Below are 4,533 nucleotides of genomic sequence, written 5' to 3'. Positions count from 1 at the left end.
ATAAGAATATGATGGACCTGCAATCTGGGGGAGAATTCAATATAGATAAAGAATAGGTGCTCTGTGTGTGTGTGTGTGTGTGTGTGTGTGTGTGTGTGTGTGTGTGTGTGTGTGTGTGTGTGTGTGTGTGTGTGTGTGTGTGTGTGTGTGTGTGTGTGTGTGTGTGTGTGTGTGTGTGTGTGTGTGTGTGTGTGTGTGTGTGTGTGTGTGTGCACGTGCGTGGGCGCGCAAATGCTTGCAAGCTAGAGGCACAATATTGTATCTTTTGTGTCCTTCTGAGAAACTTCTATACTGTATGTTACATAACAAATACAATGCAACATAATTATACAATACTGCAATACAGTACATTACTGTTCAGTGTTTATTTTAGTTTTAGTCATAGTCTTTTGAATAGTTTTCATCATAGTTCTAGTCACATTTTGGTCACATTGAGCATTCTATCAAGGTATAGCTCGCACAACTCCAACCAGTCTTCTTGAGCATTCTTACTGGGTTCGCCGTGCGCGGTCGGGTCCCAGACTCTATATAGCATTCCTTACTCAGCTCATGGGGGCTATAGTCCCAGACTCTATATAGCATTCCTTACTCAGCTCATGGGGCTATAGTCCCAGACTCTATATAGCATTCGGAGATTGTGGAATATTTGTCTGGCTACGCGAGACTAGAGCAGCAGCAACGAACGTGTTTCGGCGCTCAAGCCTTCATCAGCGTTGTCTGCTGGAGACACCGGAAGTGTCACATTATATAGTCTCCCCTATAGGTGAGACACCTTCCTCTGTCCCGTGCAGACACATAACTACACAGGCAACAATATTCAGCAGTTCCGTCAGCTCTGTCCTTGAGTGGCACTTCCCTCAAAATCCCGCAACCCGCCCAAAAACTGATACACACTACAGCGCAGGTCTGGCCCAGCGTGCTATTTGAGGCTAACGGTACGTTTTAACAGCAGGCGAGCATCGGCCGACACATCGCCCATCATCGCCCAAAAAGATACATTATTTGTATATATTTTCGGGCGACGTTGCCCCGCCCACTTTTCGACCATCGCCTGTTCGCCTGCTATCGCCAGTAGTCGCCGGGTACCATAGACAAAACTGAGTACCACAGACGAATAACAGTCTAAGTCCACACTATTGATCCATAATATATAAATGATAGATAAGGGTTCAGGACAACGAGGCCTTTTCGTGGAGGGGTCAGTCTGAAATTTGGACTTAGACTGTTTTTCGTCTGTGGTACTCTTATTGTACTTCCAAAAGATTTGTCTGGCTGTCGCCCGCTGTTAAAACGTACTGTAACACTTGGTTGAGATCTACACGCTATTTATCGGTTATTTGATTGGTTCAGGCTACGTCGCAACACAATGGCCGACACTCCATATAAGGACAGTTTGTTCCCATGACATCTCCGTCGGAGCATGCCTGTGTAGATGAGGTCTGACGACGCATTGATACATTCAAATGTGCACGCACGCACGCACGCACGCACGCACGCACGCAGCCACGCACGCACGCACGCACGCACATTGACATATAAATGCATGACGAATGGGTTACACTGGCAGACATAAGTGAGCAAGTGGCCGCGATGGATGCCAGCTGGCTCTGCTCTGCTATATACTGTACCTGAAGAGAAAGGGGGAGGGGGGGGGGGGTTTGGGGGAAGAGAGAGGGGGGGTGAAGTGTCAAGCGATTCAGTGCCAGAGCCTTCTGAGCGGTGATGGATGGATGGAGTGAGGTGGGAGGAGCCATAACACTGCAAGATCACACACCACCCAGAGGGGGGCGTGGGGGGGGGGGGGAGAGGGAGAGAGAGAGAGGGGAGAGAGGGAGAGAGGGAGAGAGGGAGAGAGGGGGAGGCGAAAGGGGAGGGAGAGAGAGGGAGAGAGGGGTAGGAGAAAGGGGAGGGAGAGAGAGAGAGAGAGGGAGAGGGGGGAGGAGAGAGGGGAGGGGGAGAGAGAGCGAGAGGGGGGGGGGGGGGGGAGAGAGAGAGAGGAAGGAGAGGGGAGGGAGAGAGCGAGGGAGAGAGAGAGAGGGGGGAGGGATAGTGTGAGAGAGGAGAGAGAGAGAGAGAGAGAGAGAGAGAGAGAGAGAGAGAGGGGGGGGGGGAGAGAGAGAGGAAGGAGAGGGGAGAGAGAGAGAGAGAGAGAGAGAGAGAGAGAGAGAGAGGGGGGGGAGAGAAAGAGAGAGACACACACAGCGAGGAGTCAAGGCTGCAGTGCAGTTCAGCATATCATCTCTGTCAGGTGGAAAACTCATACGTCCAAAGAAAACTGTTACTTTTCATGATTCAAATTCAAAAGCATCAGATCTACAAGCTCACAGTGTGTCGCTTCGCGCTGCGTATCAAGCTTGTAGATCTGTTACTTTTGATGCTCACGTGTGACACCGTAGCGTGTTCAAGTGGGGTCGTTATTTTGTTTTACCCGGAGGAAACACGAAACCTTTTAGAATACGGAGATGAGAGATTTCTGTACCGACCGACACAAAACACTATTGTAGCACCTGGCTGTGATCGCCCCAGAGAGAGAGAGAGAGAGAGAAGAGAGAGAGAGAGAGAGAGAGAGAGAGAGAAGAGGAGAGAGAAGAGGAGAGAGAGAGAGAGAGAGAGAGAGAGAGATAGAGAGAGAGAGAGAGAGAGAGAGAGAGAGAGAGAGAGAGAGAGAGAGACCATCCCATAGTGTAGGTGTCAGGCCTTAACAGACGTGTTGTCACAGTGTGTCACACTAATTAGGCCGCTATGGCATTACGCAACAGCGTAGCATCGCTGTCTGGCGAAAACCTCCTCTCTACATTATTATTAAGACCTGTAACTATTCATACCACAGTTTTATAGGTGATACGGTGAGATATGAAACGGTGGTTTAGTCAAAACAGAGAGATGTGTTGGGGTGAGTCTCTTACCACCGCGGCTCAGTGACATCATGTTGTAGTTTTAGTCAAAACAGAGAGATGTGTTGGGGTGAGCGGTGAGTCTCTTACCACCGCGGCTCAGTGACATCATGTTGTAGTTTTAGTAAAAACAGAGAGATGTGTTGGGGTGAGCGGTGAGTCTCTTACCACCGCGGCTCAGTGACATCATGTTGTAGTTTTAGTAAAAACAGAGAGATGTGTTGGGGTGAGCGGTGAGTCTCTTACCACCGCGGCTCAGTGACATCATGTTGTAGTTTTAGTAAAAACAGAGAGATGTGTTGGGTGTGAGCGGTGAGTCTCTTACCACCGCGGCTCAGTGACATCATGTTGTAGTTTTAGTAAAAACAGAGAGATGTGTTGGGGGTGAGCGGTGAGTCTCTTACCACCGCGGCTCAGTGACATCATGTTGTAGTTTTAGTAAAAACAGAGAGATGTGTTTGGGTGAGCGGTGAGTCTCTTACCACCGCGGATCAGTGACATCATGTTGTAGTTTTAGTAAAAACAGAGAGATGTGTTTGGGTGAGCGGTGATTCTCTTACCACCGCGGATCAGTGACGTCATGTTGTAGTTTTAGTAAAAACAGAGAGATGTGTTTGGGTGAGCGGTGAGTCTCTTACCACCGCGGCTCAGTGACGTCATGTTGTAGTTTTAGTTAAAACAGAGAGATGTGTTTGGGTGAGTCTCTTACCACCGCGGCTCAGTGACATCATGTTGTAGTTTTAGTAAAAACAGAGAGATGTGTTGGGGTGAGCGGTGAGTCTCTTACCACCGCGGCTCAGTGACGTCATGTTGTAGTTTTAGTTAAAACAGAGAGATGTGTTTGGGTGAGTCTCTTACCACCGCGGCTCAGTGACATCATGTTGTAGTTTTAGTAAAAACAGATGTGTTTGGGTGAGCGGTGAGTCTCTTACCACCGCGGCTCAGTGACATCATGTTGTAGTTTTAGTAAACACAGAGAGATGTGTTTGGGTGAGCGGTGAGTCTCTTACCACCGCGGATCAGTGACATCATGTTGTAGTTTTAGTAAAAACAGATGTGTTTGGGTGAGCGGTGAGTCTCTTACCACCGCGGCTCAGTGACATCATGTTGTAGTTTTAGTAAAAACAGATGTGTTTGGGTGAGCGGTGAGTCTCTTACCACCGCGGCTCAGTGACATCATGTTGTAGTTTTAGTAAAAACAGAGAGATGTGTTGGGGTGAGCGGTGAGTCTCTTACCACCGCGGCTCAGTGACATCATGTTGTAGTTTTAGTAAAAACAGAGAGATGTGTTGGGGTGAGCGGTGAGTCTCTTACCACCGCGGATCAGTGACATCATGTTGTAGTTTTAGTAAAAACAGAGAGATGTGTTTGGGTGAGCGGTGAGTCTCTTACCACCGCGGATCAGTGACATCATGTTGTAGTTTTAGTAAAAACAGAGAGATGTGTTTGGGTGAGCGGTGAGTCTCTTACAATTTACAATTTACAATTTAGGCATTTAGCAGACGCTCTTAATCCAGAGCGACTTACATTAAGCACTAACAAAAGCATGGCATACATCACATATATAAAAAGTAGTTATCATGAATCATGCGTAGACTAAGAACGTAACAGTGGAGTATCTATGTAAACTATACATACT

Source organism: Electrona antarctica (genome assembly GCF_951216825.1).
Source record: "Electrona antarctica genome assembly, chromosome: 19".
Lineage (NCBI taxonomy): Eukaryota > Metazoa > Chordata > Actinopteri > Myctophiformes > Myctophidae > Electrona > Electrona antarctica.
This window is presented reverse-complemented; position numbering follows the sequence as displayed.